This window comes from Balaenoptera physalus (assembly GCF_965194825.1).
Source record: "Balaenoptera physalus genome assembly, chromosome: 16".
NCBI lineage: Eukaryota > Metazoa > Chordata > Mammalia > Artiodactyla > Balaenopteridae > Balaenoptera > Balaenoptera physalus.
The window spans coordinates 63,741,312-63,761,851 of NC_138898.1; the positions used below are offsets into that span (position 1 = coordinate 63,741,312).

A 20,540-nucleotide genomic window follows, 5' to 3' on the forward strand; every position below is an offset into this window, starting at 1 on the left:
GATGCTATCTCACTGTACCAAGTGCTACCCTTAACCTGACAATAGCCTTCAATCTGCAGGTGAGGAAACTGCTGGGCAAGGCTGGCCTCACCCACAGCCAACTCTTCCCCAGCAACATGAAGACAGACAGGCACTTGGAACGATTTCCAGGGCCAGGAGTTAATCCCCTCTCCACCCTAGACCCCATCGGTGCCCTGCAGAGGGTTTCCTAACCCACTTTCCCTCCTCCAGGAGGACTCCAGGAACATTCTCCTCTGGGCCCCTGAAGGAGAAGCAAAGTCATCTCAGGTTGCCCTGACCCTGTTCGGTCATGCAACAGATATTTATTTCTCATCAATAGCTGCCAGCCATTGTGGCAGGCCCAGGAGAACAAGTAATGGCCGAGACCAAGTTTAAGTCCAGTGGGGAGACAGACCTTAAAGGAGACCACCAAATGCATTTAAAATGGTCAATGGAAAAAGGGCATGAGGGAAGGATGTAGAGGCTCTAGGTGCATCTGGGTGGGGTGGTCAGGGAGGGCTTCCTGGAGGAGGTGAGGCCAAGGCTGATGATTTTTTTTTTTTTTTTTTTTTTTTTTTTGCTATGCTGCCACACAGCTTGTGGGATCTTAGTTCCCTGACCAGGGACTGAACCTATGCCCTTGGTAGTGAAAGCACAGAGTCCTAACCACTGGACTGCCAGGGAATTCATGGTATTTTTTTTTTTTTAAGTATAGTTGATTTACAATGTTTCAGGTGTACAGCAAAGTGATTCAGTCATATATACATATTCTTTTTCAGTTACATATATATTTTATATTATATATTCAGCTATATATATATATTTCTTTTTTTTTCTTTTCCATTATAGGTTCTTACAAGATATTGACTATAGTTCCCTGTGCTATACAGTAGATCCTTGTTATCTATTTTCTCTATAGTAGTGTTTATCTGTTAATCCCCAATTCCCAATTTATCCCTCCCACCCTGGCTGAGTCCTCTTATTATTTATTTTGAACAATTTTAATTAACTAATAAAGTAATGTTAACAATAATAATTCTGAATAACAATAATAATGGCTAACAATTATTGGGTTATATCATTTTGATGTTTTACATATGGCATCTCCTTTCATCTTTACAATAACCCAATGGGTAGAGACTATTATAAACCCCATTTTATAGGTGAAGGAACTGTGGCTCAGAAAGGTGAAGTAATTTAGCCAAGTCATAGAACTCAGTAGGTGGTGGAGCTGGGATTTGAACCTAGGCCAGCTGTATCACAGGATACAGCCTCTGATTTTAGTCTTTCCTTTCTGCCACCCTGACAGGCTGCTTGCTTGGCCCCAGCCTGGGGCCTCAAGGCATCATTCAAGGTCATGTCCCTTCTCCAATCTCAGACCCTAGGTCCATCACAAGGGGTCAGGGATATGACCAGCCTTCAGAGCCACAGGCCCTGCACAAACCGTGCTTGGCACCCAGCTGCTAGCCTGACAGGCTCTTCAGTTGAAGGAACTGAGTTCGACTGTGGCTCTGGGGCGTACTAGCTGTGTGACCCAACGCAAGCTTGGCAACCTCTCTGAGCTGCTGCCTCTGACCCTGAGAAGTGCAGATGACCATGGGGCCAACCTTGTGGGGCATTCCAGAAGGAAGGAACAGCAAGAACAAGGAGATGGGAGCCTGCAGGACATGTTTGGGGGACCAAATAGCCATGTCCCGAGGACCCAGGGCACGAGGTAGGAAGAGGCAGAAGCTAAAGTCGGAGAACTTTATGTCGGGGCAGTTTATTAAGCACTTACTAGGTGTAAGGGCTGGAGACACGGAGGCCCAAGGGGGGGGGATTTTTGTCTGTTGTGTTCACTACTGTATCCCCAGTGCCTAGAAAAGTAGCTGGTAAACAGGAAGCTTTCAGTAGTTGATTTATGAATGAATGAACAAATCAATGAATCAATCAATCGATGAGTGAGTGAGAATTAATGAATGAGTGATTGAATCAGTGAATGAGTGAGTGAATTATGAATGAGTAACTGAGTCAATGAGTGAGTGAGGGGACTTCCCTGGTGGTCCAGCGGTTAAGAATCCGCCTTTCAATGCAGGGGACACAGGTTCGATCACTGGTCAGGGAACTAAGATCCCACATGCCGTGGAGTAACTAAGCCTGTGCACCGCAACTAGAGAGCCCACATGCTCTGGAGCCCACACACCACAACTAAAGAGCCCCGCACACCGCAACGAAGCAAAGACCCAGAGCAGTAAAAAAAAAAAAAAAAAAATGAGTGAGTGAGTGAATGAATGCATATGTGTTCTGACTGCAGTCTTAGTGGAGTAGCTGGGGAGGGAGGTGGATACAAAGAAGAAATTACTGTTCCCTAGCAGGTAGGAAATCCACAAAGGCTTTTTAAAGGGGCTGATGCTCAAGTCCAGTCTTAGGCAGACAGGGAGGAAGAGCATTCCAGGCAGAGGGCACCACATAGGCAAAGGTCTGGCAGGTTAATTAACAATCGCCTGGAGTTCAGAATTACTGGGGCGTAGGATGGAGGTGGGTGTAGAAAGAAATGTTGGTGGTAAGTCAGGGACGGGCCCCCAGGGTCTGGGATCAAGCATTTGAATACCGCCCTTATGTGATGAGTCAGAGAAGGTTTTGAGTAGGAAAACAATGGGATCAGATCTGACCATGTCTGGCTGCAGGACTTCCCCAGCCAAGACCCTTCACCCTTTCACTGCCTTCCACAGCAGGACTGGATCCCAAACACATACACCCCACTCCAAAGGCTGAATCTTCCATTACTTGTAAAAAAAAAAAAAAATGCAGGTATCCCAAAAGTATTTACCCAGCACCCTCCATGGCACAGAAATAATAGCTGGATTAACTATTTACTTCTGCCAGGTCTGGGGTCAGCCTTGGGTACATGCTATCTCATTTAATTCTCCCAGCAGCCCTGTGAAGTCAGTACTATTTGGGCCCCATTTTATGGATGAGGAAACTGAGCTCAGAGAGGTTTAAACAATGGCTGAAGGTCACACAGCTACTTGGGAGTCATTCTAGGCCTTGACCCCAGGCAGTCTGGCTCCAGAGCCCCTGTTCCTATCACCATTCTGAACTGCGTAAGGGCGCTGCTTTCTGCCTTCAATCTGGGAAAGTAAACCACCACACTCAGGGCAGGCACTCGAAAAAAGGCTGCCTTTGCCCAGCTGGCCTCAGCCTTACATCACGGCCTGCATTGCTGCTATCAGCCCTAGCACGTTGTTGTGGCCCCTTTATAAGGGCCTGTAAGAGAAAAGCCCTGAGCTCTTCAGGCCCAGGAAAGCCAGACTTCCCCTGAACCCTTGATTTGTTTTCACCTTTGGAACAGTGCGAATCTTGAAATTGATTGTGTTTCCCCCCTTTGCTCTGGCCACTAGGAAGCTCAGACCAAATGTACATCCCAGCTCTGGAAGCAGAAGCGTGCTTTAATATGAGTGTTGTTTTATTTTCCTTCCCTCCTATTATTTTTCACAGTTTCCTCATTAGAAAAAATTTCATTGCTCTGTTGATATCTTTGTTACTTCCTTCTCATTCATTGTGGCAAGAGGCAAGCTTACAGATAAATACATACACACATGAAAAATGAATAACAATCATACCATTAAATCAGTGTTTCTCAACCTTGGTGATATTAATATTTGGAGCTGGATCATTCATTGTTGTGGGCCTGTCCTGTGCACTGTAGGACGTTTAGCAGTGTCCCTGGCCTCTACCCACCAGATACCAGTAGCACCCCTCCCACCCGCGCACTGTGACAACCAAAGATGTCCATTGTCAAATGTCCCCGGGGCAAACTCTTCCCTGGTCAGGAACCTCTGCTCTAGGCTGAACTCCTTAAAGGCAGGATGAGAGTGCTTTATGACAGCAACCAGGGCCTAGCTCAGGACCGGAAGTTGGCAGGATGAGAACGGCTGGCTTAAGAGATGAACAAATGTCCACCCCAATACCTCATCACCCTTCTCCAGGTTTTCTGCCCATAGAGCTCCTGCCATCTCAATCCTCATAGGAGCCCCATGGAGTCATAATTAGAACCCTGCTTTACAGATAAAGGTACAGGGGTCCAGAAAGGTTGAGTGAGTAGACAAAGGTCACACAGCAAGTGGGCAACAGGGCCAAGAGGCACAGGGAGCGGTCACTGTGAGATAAAGGATGTAAGCTGGATTCTGAGGAGTAAGTCGGACTTGACTGGGCAGGTGGGATCCCAGGTGGGGGAATCTGAGCATGAGAAAGGCCCGTAGGTGGGCATTTGAATGGCTTCCTTAAGACTGGGAGATTCGAGAGGGAACTGAAAACCTGTATGTGGATGTTCATAAGAGCATTATTCACAATAATCTAAAGGGGGAAACAACCCACATGTCCATCAACAGACAGATGGATAAACAAAATGTGGTCTGTCCATACAATGGAATATTATTCAGCCATAAAAGGAATGAAGTTTGCTTCATGCTGTGATGTGGATGAGCCTTGAAAACATGATACTCAGTGAAAGAAGCCAGACATGAAAGGTCACATTTTGTATGATTCCATTGACATGAAGTGTCCAGAATAGGCAAATCCACAGAGACAGAAAGTAGATTAGTGGTTGCTTAGGGCTGAGGGGAGGGTGGAGTGGGAGGTAATAGCTAAAGGGGATAGGGTTTCTTTTCCAGATGATGAAAATATTCTAAAACTGTGACGGTTGCACAACTCTTGTATACTAAAAGCCATTGAACTGTACATTTTAAATGGGTGAATCATATGGTATGTGAATGATGTCTCAATAAAACTGTTAGAAAATAAAGATGGGGACTTCCCTGGTGGTCCAGTGGTTAAGACTCTGCGCTCCCAATGCAGGGGACCCAGGTTTGCTCCCTGGTCAGGGAACTAGATCCTGCATGCCCCAACCAAGAGTCTGCATGCCGCAACTAAAAAAAAAAAAAAAAAAAAGATCCCACATGCCACAATAAATATCCTGTGTGCCACAACTAAAACCCAGCACAGCCAAGTAAATAAATAAATAATTTTAAAAATAATCAAGTAAAATAAAGATGGAGTGAGGGGATACTCCCAAGGCAGAGGATGCAGGCTTCAGTGCTGGCTGTTCCACTGCCTGGCTACATGACCATGGACAAGTCACTTCACCTCCCAGAGCCTCAGTTTCCTTATCTGTAAAACGGGTACATCCATGACCCCCCATCTGCTAGGGCTGAAGGGAAGTTGAAGGAGATAAAGCATGCAGCCTAGAGCCTGCCATTCCAGTGCTCCGTAGATGTTAGTCACTGGACGTTATACTCTGGATGTGTCTTGTCCCGACCCACTTCTCATTCATACTCCAGAAGCCTCTAGAGCACCCATTCCAGGAATGGGGCAATTCCTTGAAATCTGAAAAGACCGCACAGGCTTTCTTGCCCTGGGAAGAAAATAAAAGCCCTCACTGTTGTCCTCCTAGCCCTGGATCCTAAAAATCAGGCCGGCCTTCTTTCCCCAGATCCAGAGGGCCCAGGATCTGTCATTTACAGTTTCAAGACACCAAATGACCCCAGTGATCTGTAAAGAGGTCCTCATGGCCCCCATCATCTGGGGCCCTCGAAGCTGTGCTCCACCCCCTCCAGCCCCCACTGCTCCTGGTGGCTTTGAGGACCTCAGGAAAGGCAAAGAGAAGCTGGCACTGACCCTGCAAAATAATCCAGCCTGGGTGGGATGGGTTGGGGGAACCCCACAAAGAAGCAAGTGTTGGGGGGGGCTCATCCCTGTACAATGGCTCCTCAGAAACCTGTCCCTGGGGGGAAACAGAGGATCTCTATCAACACGGCCTGAGAAAGAAATGTCTGTATTCTTTTCGGACCTGCCCCCACAGGCTCCAGGCCAAGAATGTACAGCACAGCATCTATTAAGTTTCTAAAATTATGCCTAGGTTTGGGGGTTTGGCCAGGGCGAGGAGTGGGAAAGGATGTGGTGGGTGGGCAGGCAGGCAGGAAACCTTTAATCCAGCTCCTTGCACCCCGACCTGCACGCTGGGCAGCGGGAAGGGAGTGTCCTTCCAGCAGATGTCAAATTGGTCCTTAGAATCAAAAGCCCTTCTGTGCACAGCCTGGGCACTCAACCGTTTTTAAACATTGCTGCACTGCCTTCCCGGATTGTTTGAGTTTTCCTTGGATCGACGGAGTTGGGGGGAAGGGGATGACGTATTTGGGCCTTCCAGTTTGAGGAGTAAATGAGAGAAAGAAAACTCCTAGTGGTCAAAATCTAGAAGTGGGAACAGGGTTGCTGTAGAGGGTTGTGCAGGCTGTGCACTGCACAACTGCTGAGGGTCCTCTTCTCAAACATGGAGTTACACTGTGTACACCCATTCGAGGTGGCCCATCACGTACCAGAAGGAGGACCAGCTGGCTCATGGGGTCAGGGCCTCATTCTTGGATGGAGCTGGGGGAATGGGAATCAGTGGCCAGTTTGTATGTGGGAGTCAGAGCAAGACCTTATCACAAATGTCAATCCTGATCGAAATACTTAAGACACCCCCTCATACAGATAACTAAATCTAAGGGGGAGGAAGGAAAAGTCAAGGCGGTAGGAGCCCCCAAATCTGTGGGCTATCCTACCTCCCAGATATGGTTGCCAGAAAAAATACAGGACACACAGTTAAATCTGAATGTCAGATAAGCAATGAATGGAAGATATCCCCAGGGCTAAGATCAAACAACAAACAAAAAAACAATGAATGATTTTTTTAGCATAAGTATGCCCCCAAATATTGCAGGGGGAAAATGACACTAAAAAAAAAATCATCTGTTGAGGGACTTTCCTGGTGGTGCAGTGGTTAAGAATCTGCCTGCCAACGCAGGGGAAATGGGTTCGAGCCCTGGTCCAGGAAGATCCCACATGCCACGGAGCAACTAAGCCGGTGCGCCACAACTACTGAGCCTGCGCTCTAGAGCCCGCGAGCTGCAACTACTGAGCCTGCACGCCCAGAGCCCGTGGTCCGCAACAAGAGAAGCCACCGCAATGAGAGGCCTGCGCACTGCAACGAAGAGTAGCCCCCGCTCGCCGCAGCTAGAGAAAGCCCCTGCGCAGCAACGAAGACCCAGTGCAGCCAACAACAACAATAAAAAATCCTCTGTTGTTTCTCTCACAGTCAAATTTAACTAGGCATCACTATTTTTCTTTGCTAAATCTAGCAACCCTACCCCCAGAGGGCATGCCTATAAAAACTCTTTGCCACCCACCATTGCCTGGAAATAGCTGTTGAAACAGCAGCTAATTAGGAGCAAGTTTCGCCCCAAGCCTTTTGGCTGCTGAGCGGGAGCCAGGGTAGGAGGTGTGAGAGCACTGCCCCCACACCCCCACGTGTCATCGCAGTGGCCTCTTCCTCTCCTGGGGGCTCTGAAATCACCACCTGGCCTGGCTAAGAGGTTTCTCTGCAGGTGGGTGCCCAGCACGGCGCCTGTCGGTGGGGAGGATGGAAACACAGCCTCGGAGCCAGAGGATCTCACAGCACTGCCCACGCAGCTGAAACTGGAGGAGTGAATCTTGTACAAGGCCTGCACAGTAAGTCAGACACTGTGACTCCCAGGAGCCAGGGTGGCCTCGGACTCTGGTGTACTCTCATTGGTCTGAGATGGGGTTGCCCTGGGGGTCAGGCTTGGAGGGCCGGTGCTCAGGTCAGGGCGGAGGCCCCTCCCAGGCTGTCCCCCTGGGCTTTCTGGAAGGCAGGTAGAAAATGAGGGAGAGCGCTCTGCAACCCTCGGCGGTTTCTATGGGAATGCCTGGCTGACCTCTTGTGGGGCCAGAACCAAATGCACGTGACCAGTGGGCAGCGGAGCCAACCCAGCTGGCAGGACACTCACGTGCACAGGAAACCTGGACAGAAAGTTACCCGAGGCCCAGGAAGGACGGACCTGGATCTGGAGCCCGGAAGAGCCTTGGCAGACAGCAGGAGGGTCTCCCCGGTCCCCCACTTCCCCCCCAGCTCAGGACTGGCCACCAACTTCCCCAACCCTGCTCCCCACTCCGTCTGAGACCCTGGAAGGGGTGGGGAGGCGAGGAGGGGCTGAAATGCCCCAGGGATGAGTCAGCCCTGTTTGGGAGCAATTCCACTCTGCTAGCCCAGAGGTGATTGGACACCATCTGGGAGCCTCCCTGTGGCTCCTGAAGACTTGTGAGTCCCCTCCCCGTCACCCCAGAGTCCTGTTCCCTACAGAGGCACAGAGGCACCCGATCCCTGCAAAAGCTGTCCCGTGTGCGCCATAACCGGAGACTTGAGATGCCTTCTTTCCACGAGAGGGCCAGCCAACTAGGCTCTTGACTCTAGTTTTTGTTTGCACTTCTGATCCTTGTTGGGTGGAGAGGGGAAAGACGCTCACAAGGGCAAAGAGGCCAGAGCTCCTCTGTCACCTGGGGCAACACACAATGCAGCCAGATGCAGTTCCCCAGTGGGGGGTGGGGGGGGCTGCTTTCTCCTGTGTGATTTGGTCACAATTGTCACAATGGGTTTGTTCGAGGCGTCAGACCCTGTTGTTCTGCCTATTTAGACCTGCCCCACTGCAAAGGCAGATTAACATTCTCCTCTCCAACTGCCAACTCCTGGAGGGCAGGGACCCTGCTACTTCAACATGGGCTCCTGGGAGAGCCCCCAGAGGGAGAGGGCAGTCTGGGAAGGCTTCCAGGCGGAAGTGGCACTGGTTGAAGCCAGGGTTCACTGCGGGGAGGAGGAGGAAGGGCACTATCACACAGAAACAGTGAGATGGAAGGTGTGGCACACAGGCAGGCTCAGCAGGCAAGTAACCCAGGGCAGCTCAGGCTGGTGGCACTAGGGCATGGGCTGGGGGCCGGGGGTCTAGAGAAACGGCTGAACAGAGAGAGCATCCTGGAAACCAGGATCTGGACCCAGAGAGCCAGCCTTGCCCTGCCACGTGCTGCCGGATGACTTGGCAAAACCACTTCACTTGCTAAGCCTCAGTTTCCTCATCTCTAAGATGGGAACAATGGCGGAGATGAACATCGCTGATCTGCGGGGTCCCTTTGTTCCCTGCCAGGCCCTGGGGTCCTCACGTTTACCGGCACATCACTCATTCCCATGACACCACTAGGAAACAGGGGGCATCCTTATCCCCACTGTACAGATGGGACAGTTGAGGCTCATGCAGGTTCAGAAAGACGTCCCAGGTCCTAAGGTTCAGGGTTTGAACCCAGACCCAGCGATGTGAGGCCCAGGTCTGAACTGCCCCTTGGACAGAGGGAAGGGGGATGCTCTTTGGGATATGGGCACAGTTGTCTCTCACTCTACTTTTTCCTCCCTGGGGCGGCCATAGGAATTAGCACAAACTTGGTGGCTTAAAAAAAAAGAGAGAGAGAGGAAGGAAGGAAAGGGAAGGGAAGGAAGGAAAGGGAAGGAAGGAAGGGAAGGAAGGGAAGGAAGGGAAGGAAGGGAAGGAAGGGAAGGAAGGAAGGAAGGAAGGAAGGAAGGAAGGAAGGAAGGAAGGAAGGAAAGGAGGGAGAAATTTATTCTCTCACAGTCCTGGAGACCAGAAGTCCAAAATCAAGGTGTCTGCAGGGTTGGTCCCTTCTGGAGGCTCTGAGGGAGAATCTGTTCCCTGCTCCTCTCCCGGCTTCTGGGGCTTCCGGCTGATGAAGTTCAGGACATCATACCCCAAAATATTGCACCTCGGCATGCTGAATACCTTAAGCAGAAGCAGGAATATCACCCTGAACTTGTCCTTCTTCCCTGAAACAGGTGAATAAAACTCCCACGTGAGAGGTGCCCTCCCTGTACCAGGAGGAAGGGAGACTTTCTTATCACCAGGGACGGGGAACTGGGGATTGAGAAATCTGAACAAAATTTGTTAATCTCACCTTTTCCTAGTTATTTCTCCACTTACCACCCCAAACCCAAACCCCTTTGTCTTGTTCTTCACACATTTACTTGTTTCTTTGTCTCAAAGGTATAAAATCTTCCTGCTTTGGTCACTTCTGGTCCTCATTCTCTTGTAAAGACTCCCATGTCCAAGTAAAAATTCAGTCAAACGTGTTTCCTTTTCTCTTGTTAATCTTTGTCAATTTAACTTTCAGACGCAGCCAGGGACCTTAAAGGGGTTGACAAAAATTTTTTCTTCCCCTCACAGCAGTCCTGGAGTTTCCTTGGCTTGTGGCTACATCCCTTTAATCTCTGCCTCCATCATCCTCTGTATCTGTGTCCTCTCTTCTTCTTATAAGGACACTTTTCATTGGCTGAATTGTTATGGTCTCTCATTGGCTGGGCTGTTGCCGGGCACGGAGAAAAATCTTCCTTCCTCCTGCTGGGGTGGTAAAGTAGTAACTTTCTTCCTGTTGGCAGATGCAAGGTACATCTCTTCCTGTTTGGAGTCTACAGACAGCAACGTGTGATAGGGCTTGAGAGCTCCCCCCTCCTGCCTTCCTGACTCCAACTTAAATGAGGTTTCATTTGGTCCTCAGAGTACTTGGGGTGATGGAAATGTTCTAGAACTAGGTAGTGGTGATGCTTGCGCAACATTGTGAATGTACTGAATGCCAGTAAATTGTTTACTTTAAAATGGTTGAATGAATTTTACTGCAATTTAAAACAATAAAAATATGGGAATTCCCTGGTGGTCCAGTGGTTAGGACTCAGCACTTTCATTGCCGGGGCCTGGGTTCAATCCCTGGTTGGGGAACTGAGATTCCACAAGCCGTGCAGTGAGGCCAAAAGGAAAAAAAAAGCAATAAAAATAAATGAGTGAACTTAATTTGAATGATATATTTTTTAACCCAGCCTAACCAAAGTGTTATTATTTCAACATGTAATTGATATAAGAAGTTATGAATGAGATATAATATTTTACATTCTTTTTTCCATGCAAAGTCTTTGGAATCTGGTGTATGTTGGACACTGCACCACAGCTCAATGCAGACCAGCCACATCTCCAGTTTCAGCAGCCACGTGGGGTTGGCGACTCCCTCGTTAGACAGCAAGGCCCCAGAAAGAGGCAAGCCTTCTGGCTTCTTCAGAGGAGCCACTGGAAAGTAAACCTTTCGCTGCAAAGCACCCCCCCCCCCCAATGTAACTTCGTGTGTGCTTTGCTCATGGAGTCTCTGGGGTCTTGTCTGCTCTGGCCAGTCCTCCCTCCCAGAGATGGGGAGAGTGTAAGGGTGGAATGGAGACCCTTCCCCCAAAGATATGTCTACCCAGAACCTGTGAATGTGATTCTATTTGGAAAAAGGATCTTTGCAGATGTAATTAAGACTCTTGAGGGAATTCCACGGTGGTCCAGTGGTTAGGACTTGGCGCTTTCACTGCCGAGGACACAGGTTCAATCCTGGTCAGGGAACTGAGATCCCGCAAGCAGTGCAGCACAGCCAAAAAAAGAAAAAAAAAATCATTAAAAAAAAAACAAACAACTCTCGAGGTGAGATCATCCTGGATTATACAGGTGGGCCCTGGCAATTTGCTGGCATTCAGTACATTCACAATGTTGTGCAAGCATCACTACTACCTAGTTCTAGAACATTTCCATCACCCCAAGTACCCTGAGGACCAAATGAAACCTCATTTAAGTTGGAGTCAGGAAGGCAGGAAGGGGGAGCTCTCAAGCCCTATCACACGTTGCTGTCTGTAGACTCCAAACAGGAAGAGAGTTACTACTTTACTACCCCAGCAGGAGGAAGGAAGATTTTTCTCCTTGCCCGGCAACAGCCCAGCCAATGAGAGACCGTAACAATTCAGCCAGAGAAAAGCCACTACACTTCGAACTCCCAGCTTCCTCCAATGGGCTCTTTGTTTATAGCAGCCCTGCCCAACTCCCCCTTCTCCTCTATGAAAGAATGTTCTTCTGTTTTCTCTGGACTTGCCTATATTTTTTGCTATAACACACTTGTCACGAATTGCAATTCTCTATTCCCCAATAAACCCATTTGCTGGTAAAAATAACTAGCTGTCTCATTTTTAAAGTCAACAACCAATTAGCAGTCACTCCTCTCTCTCCCCAGTCCCCAGCCACCACTAATCTGCTTTCAGTCCCTATGGATTTCCCTATTCTAGTCACACAGCAGGGACTTAAGTGGCTACTTCATGCCAGTGGATGCCCGGCTTCCAGGACCTCGTGGAGTGCTACCGGTTGGGACCAGGCAACCCCCCGCGCCAGAGCCAGGTCTGTGCGCTTCACCCCCAGCATTTTCTCCAGCACCCGACTCAGCCCTGTCACAAAGTGCATGCTCAGTAAACATATATGCTGGGAGAAGGAAGGAAGGAACAGGGACCCCAGGAAGAAAAGCAACTCTGGGAGCCCCATTCTGCCCTGGGGTCTGAATGGTCTGGGCAGCAACTCAGTGGAAAAGGAGAGATGTGTGTGCGTGCGTGTGTGCCTGTGTGTGGGCGTGTATGATATAATTTAAAAAATATATATCTGTTTGGTCTTTGCCCCATTCCTGGCACAAAGCCCCTAAAATCCTTGGAATTTCCTCAGTGATAAGAATGTCTTTTGTATGCTAATGAGAACTCCAGGGGTCGGGGCTAGAAAGCTTCAGGAGTGGGGCTGGTAGCCAGAAAAACCAGCCAAGTGATTACAGGGTGGGGACTTTCAGCCCCATCTCCTGAGAAAAGAGGCTGGAGATTGAGATCAATCACCAATGGCCAATGATTTAATCACTTGTGCCTGTGTAATCAAACCTCAATAAAAACCCCTAAATAATGGGGTTCGGGGGCTTCCGGGTTGGTAAACACATCCATGTGCCGGGAGGGTGGCACACCCTCCCAACTCCAAGTGGACAGAGGCCCGTGTGCTTGGGACCCTTCAGACCCTATTTCCCTCTTCCTCTGGCCATTCATCTGTCTCCTTATAGTGAACTGTAATATGTAATAGTAAGGATAGCTCTTTCCTGAGTTCTTTAAGTCCTTCTAGCAAATAATCAAACCTGAATGAGGGATGTTGTGGGAACCCTCAAATCTATAGTCAGCCGGGCAGAAGTACAGGTAGCCTGGGGATCCCATTTGTGGCTGGCGTCTGAAATGGGGGGCGTCTTGTGGGACTGAGTCCTTAACCTGTGAGGTCTAATTCTAGTTAGTGTCAGAATTGAATTGCTGGACACCCAGTTGGAGTGGGAGAATCAGAAGGTGTGTTTGAGGGATTCCTCTGGGCTTTGTTGCGTGGATGGGCTGAGAGCAAGATGACTGTTGCTGGTAATAGACACGGGTGATGCCCTTGCTTCCGGATGGATGGAGTATTTCTGGGGGGCTGCCCAGGGCTGAGAGCCGGTCACCACCCTGGGCTCAGAGGAAGAAGCTCCAAGGGAGCTACCAGGTGAAAGCCAGCACCCCAAGGGCCCTGCATGTCACGTGAACGACAGGTGCTTTGCTCTGTGGGTGAGAGGCTGCCAATGCAGCCCCCTTCGGGGGCAGGCCAGCAAGAGAAACAGGAGAAGTGAGCAGAGTGTAATTATAAGCACGGGGCACTCTTAGCTATATTTCACTCTCCCACTTTTGAAGGTGATATGGGCAGAGGGACGTTTCTCTTCTGTAAGAAAATCAGCAGCACAAGTATGAAGACGTAAGGAACCAACCCTCAGCCTCCTGTCTGGGAGACAGACAACAGGGAACAGAGGGAGTCGGGCAAACTGGAAGGCAGGGCCGTCTAAAGGGTGCAGCAGGCCCTGGCATCAGCGCCTATGATGCTTCTCCATCTGTGACTTTCTACCTGAGGTTTTTCTCTTGGGCCGACTGGCAGTGCCAGGGAGCTAATACCCCGGATGCAGGCTTCTACCAAGAACAGACAGGTGCTGGCAGGAGACACCCCAGTTCCCTGGCCCCTCGGGCGGCAGACGTCCCCAGATGTCCCCAGTGGGATTGCACCCCAGCTGCCCACAGCAGTGACTGCTCGCCCACACCCAGCACCCTGCACTAGCTCCTTCCTTCCCCGCCTCTCTCCCCGTCTCCCACCAGCTCTTCCTGGGATCCCCTCCCTAATAAACTACTTGCACTAAGATCCTGGCCTCAGAGCCTGCTTCTGGGGCAACTGAAATTTAGGCAAGGGACTGAGTAAGGGACCAACTGTTCCTTATAGCTGCAGCCAGTGTTTGCTGGATGGGAAGGCAGGCCCTGTATTGCAAGACCTTCCAATGTTTTTCAAAGAGAAACCAAAATCCAGACTTTCCTATGAAACCTTTCCTATGAAACCTTCATTGCCAACTCAAATTAAACAATACAGAACAAAATAAAACAGAACAAAACAAAACATGTCTGTGAGCCGGCCCTGGCCCTCGACCTGCCAGGTCAGGGCTGTTGGTGGCGGGTGGAGGAGACACAGAAAACTGTAAGCGGGGACTTGGTCAGAGGGGCTTTTTGGCAACCTGCTCAGGCGGCCTGGGTGGGGACAGGCGGGGGAGGCCCGCGGTGGGCCGGGCAGTATGGCCTGTTTACGAGACCCCAGCTGGAAGCATCTGGAAAGCCCTGCGTGGCCGCCCGTGGGCCGGGAGTAGACCCAGAGTAAACAATCAGTCCGAATGCTTTTCTAAACACGCAGACCCTGAGCTGCCTGCAGCCTCCCCAGGCTCGCCAGGCTGGGGAGAAATCCCAGGACCCCTCCGCCTGCCTGACATCTAAGCTCAGGCCCAGGAAAAACAAACTCGGGGCGGCTGGAGTGCCCCAAGGGGGCAGTCATGAGAGAGCCACTTCTAGACCCCACGCCTGTGAACTCCTTTTTAATTCTGTGCAGATGGGGAGGCTGTCTTTACAGATTTCCGTCTCCCTACAATGCCCCCTTCCTTCCTCTTGCAGAGAAAACAAAATGGGTGTCTCTCGAGATTGTTTTTGCCCTATTTCACATGGTTATTTAAAGCCATCGCTTTTCTGCTGCCTTCTCAGGATTTAAATTAAGAATACAGGGTGTCGAGTACAGGCGGGTGATGTAAAATTTGGGTTCTGTGTGTTTATTGTTCTACAACCAGCCAAACCCTTCTGTGCCTCTTCTAAATTGTTTAATGCGTTCAGTAGATTTTCAGTTGGAACTATATTCCGTCAGGGGGAGGAGAAGAGAAATTCCTGAAAGTGGACCTTTAATGGGCTCCCTATGAGCCACATATTTCATATATCTTTAACTCATGCAATCCTCATCATGACCCAAATAGCTGTATAGCATTGTATGATTAAGGTATCTTTTGGTTGCAAGGGACAGAAACCCACAGCAAAGGGAATTTACATGTTTGAAAAGTTCATGGTAAGGACCTCAGACATGTCTGGATCCAGGAGCTCAAATGCTGTCATGGGACTCTCTCCATCTCTTCTCTGCTCTCCTCTGTGACTGTTTCATTCTCAGTCAGGCCCTTCTCTTATGGTTGCAAAGATGGTACCCAGCAGTTCCAAGATTCCAGTCACCAAGCGACCCTGGTGGAAAGAGAATACCTCTTTCCCAAGAGTTTTAGCAAAAGTCCCATGACTGAATTTCATTGGTCCAGCTTGGGTCATGTGCCCATCCTTTGACCAATCACTATGGTTAGGCTGATTAAGGAAAGTCCCAGAATTTAGGACTTACTCCTCCAAATGGTGTGAGTCAGTTCCATAATATTGGGTTGCCCAAAAGATGTTAAGATGTTATGGAAAAACCTGAATGAACTTTTTGACCAACCCAATACTTGTGAGAAAAATCTCATTACTTTCCTAAGTCTGATGAAATTGGGATCTGATCCCCCTTACCAGGGGGGCAGGCTTTTGCCACTCAAAAGCTTGTTTCCCCAGATAGTTCCCACAAGCTTCTCCCAGATAGCCTGGTTCCATCCCGCTATAGCCCCAGGTGTAGACAATATCTCTTAACCTGTGCTGCCAAATCTTCCCTTCCTAGCCCCACCCCAGGCTCTTGGAGCTGAGTTGTGCACATGACCAAGGCTGGCCATGGTGACTGCTTCAGTAATGAGCATGTGACTTAAGCTGAGCCAAAAAGGAAATGTATTGTATGATTTCCTCTTCAATAAGAGGAAATCTCCACTAGGCTGGTGAGATGGAAGCCTGGCCTATGATGCACCATCTTTGCCAGCAGATGGTGAGAGCCCACCTAAGAATTAAGCCCCCACAAATGAAAGCAGAGTCAAGAGACAGAGACAGAGTCCCAACAACCTGCCTGAGCCCCTGGATCCAGCTGTGCCTGAAGCTGTTGCACTCCTGACTTTCCAGGGACACAAAACAATACATTTTGCTTCAATGTAAGCTAATTTCAGTGGGATTCTGTTATTTGCAGCTAGATGAATCCTGACTAATGTACTAGACTTCAAAAAAACCAAGGCCCGGGCTTCCCTGGTGGCGCAGTGGTTGAGAATCTGCCTGCCAATGCAGGGGACACGGGTTCGAGCCCTGGTCTGGGAGGATCCCACATGCCGCGGAGCAACTAGGCCCGTGAGCCACAACTACTGAGCCTGCGCGTCTGGAGCCTGTGCTCCGCAACAAGAGAGGCCGCGATAATGAGAGGCCCGCGCACCGTGATGAAGAGTGGCCCCCACTTGCCGCAAATAGAGAAAGCCCTCGCACAGAAAGGAAGACCCAACACAGCCATAAATTAATTAATTAATTAATTAAATAAAATAAAATAAAAAAAGAAAATCCCCTTCCATAAAAAAAAAAAAAACAAGGCCCATTGATTCTCCACTGGCCCAAGACAAACACAGCCTTTCAGAATGCAAAGTTGGTCCTTGAGAGGGTTGGAGGGAGGGAAAATATCTCTCATTCTTTTGTGATGACTCAATGGCTAAAAGAAGCCCTGGTTCATTTCTCAAGCAGGTTATCCTGGCTGACAAACATTACTCATCCCAGCCCCAACCAACCCTGAGGTTGGTGTGGCCCCAGAGAACTTGCTATACTCTAGGCCTCCACAGATTTTCCACATTCATGTGAAAAGCCTGTCTGTGTCATTGCTCCTTTCTCCTCCAGCTCAGAATCCTGGGAGCTGGGTTTTCTAGAGCTCCAAGAAAACACCTTACAGAATGTCCAGCCAAATCAACACCCAAAAAATGCTTACAATGCACAAGAGGCCGCCGGAGATCTCGCCTCTACAGAGAACGCCCAAAGAAGCTGTTCTTGCCCCTTCTTACCAAGTGATGGGCTAGCACAGGACTTCAGACGCGAGGAGACAGGTCAGTAGGGGCCAGATGAGGAACCTCTGGATGAGCCAAAGAGGCAAGACTCTTTCTGGAAGGACCTAGGGTGTACGGGAAGATTCTCAGTTGGGGAAATCAGACACGACTTCATCTTAGGCTAGGTTCCCAAGAGACGGAGCCCGAGATGGGGATTTGGGTGCACATGGCTTTTTGAGGGGGAGGTTCTCAGGAGGAGGCGGTGTCATTCCCTCTGGGCTGGAGCGGAGCGTGGGTAAGGGGTGGGGGAGATGGCTGTGGTCACTGGCCGCCAACACTCAGGGCAGCTGGCACATAGCCTGGTAAAGAGGATTTGGGCAGCCCCTTCCTTCCTCCTCGGGACCACACACCTGCTTTCAGGGAAGGGTTGCACCTGGTGGGGATGGGGATTCACCAGTGATGGCATAGCACAGCAGTTGAGAGCCCAGAGCCTTGGGGGCAGGCAGAGCTGGGTTCGAATCTGGGCTCTGGGACACTTCAGGCACCCATCGGGATCTGCAGAGGTGCGCAGCTCCCAGGACGAGGGCAGATGAAGCATGATCGTGTGTTAGGTGCCCCTGCATCCAGAGCCCAGCGTGTGGTGGGTGCCCCACAAGTCTCGGCTTTGTACACATCTCTGAGTGTCCCGGGCCTGAGGGCCGTGGTGGAAGTTCTGGGGTGTATGGGGGGCGCGGGGGGTCTTCCTGAGCCTTCCCGTGCCTTCCCACCACCTACAGACACTGACTGACCTTCTACGTGTGCCAGGTGTTACCAGACCCCTGGCTTTTGGGGTGTCTAAACCTTCTTTGTTGGGGATTCCTGGCTCCCCACTTTCCTTCCCACTCTCAGTCCCTCTGGGTGGAAAAGTACACTGATTGGCATGAGAATCAGGTCTGGAACACAAAACTGGAGGGGGGTGGGGTGCTTCTAACAGAGGAGCAACTCAGTAAGAGATGAAGGAGGTCTGGTCTTAGCCTTGAACCAGAATTGCTTCAAATCCTCCAATGACCCCTAAGACCCGGAGGACAAGTCCCAGCCCCTCATAGGCCATGCTCAGGGGGGAGGCCTCGTGGGCCTCAGTGCTCACCATGGCCCCTCCTGTACTCTGGCTGCTCAGAACACCTCTCCCATTGTTCCACATGGTCCTTCCCTGGGCCTTTGCACGTGCTGTTCTCTCTGCCTGGAAGGCCTTCCCCTCCTTCTCCAGGGCTACTGTCCTCCTGCTCTGGCCTCAGGCCTCCCCTGACTCCAGGAAGCCTTCCCTGACCGCAGCTCCTGTGGGTGGGCCCCTCCTTCCCGTTCCCTTCCCACCTCCCCACCCTGTGCCATCTCCCTCCTTGTTCACTTGCCTCCCCAACAAGACGGAGCAGCCCAGAGGGCAGCCGTCAGCCTTGACTGACTTGGTGTTGGCTGTGCCAGATACAGTGTAGATGCTCAGGAAATGGGTGTGGCATGAAGGAATGAAAGCCAGTGAGTGGGGTGGGCGGTCCCCCTTGGCCAGTGACTAATCAGGTGCCGCCACAAATTATATCCACTTATGTTGCACCAAGCAACACGCTAAGCCAGTGACACTGTCCTCTAAGCTGACTTTGACCATGGTTTGTGACAGCCAAACATTCCCAGATATACTTATCTATAATATACACCCTCCCCACCAAATTAAAATTGGCCATTGCTTTGGATGCATGGATGACAGGTACCATCCCACGAGTAGAAATAGCCATGATAATAACAACCATTGCTGCTCTGGATGTACCCAGCTCGGCTAAGCATCACCTGAGCATCTTTATTATTATTTTCCCTGTTTTACATTTGTGGAAGCTGAGGCCCAACATGGTTAAAGTTACCTGCCCACAGCAGGTGGTGGAATAGGGATTAAACAGAAAACAAATGACCAGGCTACAGTGAACTGTGCACTGCACGGGGCGGTGGTGTATCAGTTTCCTGGGGCTGCTGCAACAAATTACCACAACCTGGCTTAAAACAACAGAAATGTATTCTCTCACAGCTCTGGAAGCCAAAAGTTTGAAATCAAGGTGTTACTGGGGTTATTATGCTCCATCTGGAGGCTTTAGGGGTCAATTCTTCTTGCCTCTTCCAGCTTCCAGGGCTCCAGGCACTCCTCGGCGTTCGGCGGCATCACTCCCATCTCTGCCTCCGTCTTCACATGGCCTTCCCCCTCTGCGTCTCTGCGCCTCAAATTCCACCCCCCCCCACCATCTCCTTTCTCTTATAAAGACACCAGTCACTGGATTTAGGGCCCATCCTAAATCCAGGATGATCTCATCTCAAGATCCCTAATTTGATGACATTTGCAAAGACCCTATTTCCAAATAAGGTCACATTTACAGGTACCGGGGTTAGGATGCGGACATATCTTTTAGGGGGTTACTATCGCTGCACTACAGGTGAGCAGGAACAAGCCATCAGCTGCCCCGCCTCCACGGGGCTGAGAAAGATGAGGAGGGGGGCTTGCCCAGGGAGAGGAGGAGACGGGCAGGCACAGAGATCAGCAGGGACAGAGAGGCCACCAGGCTTCATTCCCCACTGGAAACCCCATTTACAGAGGAGGAAGCGGCCAGGGAGGCTGCGAGGCCACGCAGGTCCCACTCAGGACAAATAGCTGTCTCTGACCCTGTGATCCCTGGAGCCTCTCTGGGCCCTCTGGGCCAGCATCCTGGCGCACGGGGTCCCTTGGACCGGTCTGGGGAGGCCTCGCCAAGCCAGACCAGGCTGCTGGCCGGAATCTAGGTCCAAGGCAGACACCGCCCAGGCCCTGCTTTTGGTTCTGCAAACGCCACCGGCCCTGCTCCCTCGAGGACGGAGAGTCCGGCCCCTGTCCGCATGACCACGCTGTGCCCTCAGTCCCCACCAGCGGTCGGAGTTTTCCATGCGCCTCCCCGACCCCCAAAAGGCTGAATGCCTAGAATTCTGCAGGAATTCCCACAGCGGCCCCCGCCCCCTCTGGGTCCCCAGTGAAGGAAACAAAGGCCCTCTGCGGCCGGGGGCCGTGGGTGGGGGAGGCCCAGGGAAGTCACTGGGACTGTCATTCCTGGAGGTTTGCTCTTAGACAGGAAAGGATGGCGCCACAATGGGCCCTATAGATGTTTGCTATGATTATGATATAAACACACAGGTATGTATGAGGCTACGTACCTACACGCAGGGACACATGTAGAGAGACATATGTAACCCCGAATAAAAACTCACATGCAAATAGATACACAGATACATGGGTACCTACGTGCACACACACCAAGAGGCATTCACACACACACACGTACACAGATACACACTCACAATATAAAACTGGATGCACGTACGCCACACGCAGGCGTGCACACAAAGTGATGCTCACACACGTACCCACATGCATGCACACAGACACCAAGCCACACAGGGGAACCATCCCAGCCAGCCCTGCATCTGGTTCACTTCCTTTTCAGTACTTCCCCTCCCCTCCATTGCCCAGCTGT

General features: G+C 50.5%; 1 protein-coding gene and 1 long non-coding RNA gene across 5 annotated transcripts in view; one reads left to right on the forward strand and one right to left on the reverse strand.

The window, feature by feature from the left end:
- The window catches only part of LOC309645113, a 252,052-nt gene that overhangs the window by 192,850 nt on the left and 38,662 nt on the right, over positions 1-20,540 (forward strand). The gene's annotated exons all lie outside the window — the stretch shown is intronic.
- The window catches only part of LITAF (lipopolysaccharide induced TNF factor), a 99,237-nt gene that overhangs the window by 46,740 nt on the left and 31,957 nt on the right, over positions 1-20,540 (reverse strand). Inside the window, exon 2 of one of the 4 annotated variants that reach the window (XM_082429714.1) lies at positions 17,044-17,150. The exons of 2 other annotated variants lie outside the window; for them this stretch is intronic. The gene's annotated coding sequence lies outside the window, so the exon portion shown is untranslated. Of the gene's footprint in view, positions 1-9,492; positions 9,517-17,043; positions 17,151-20,540 lie in introns of those variants that run through there. One more of the 4 variants, XM_082429713.1, reaches the window with a different exon arrangement.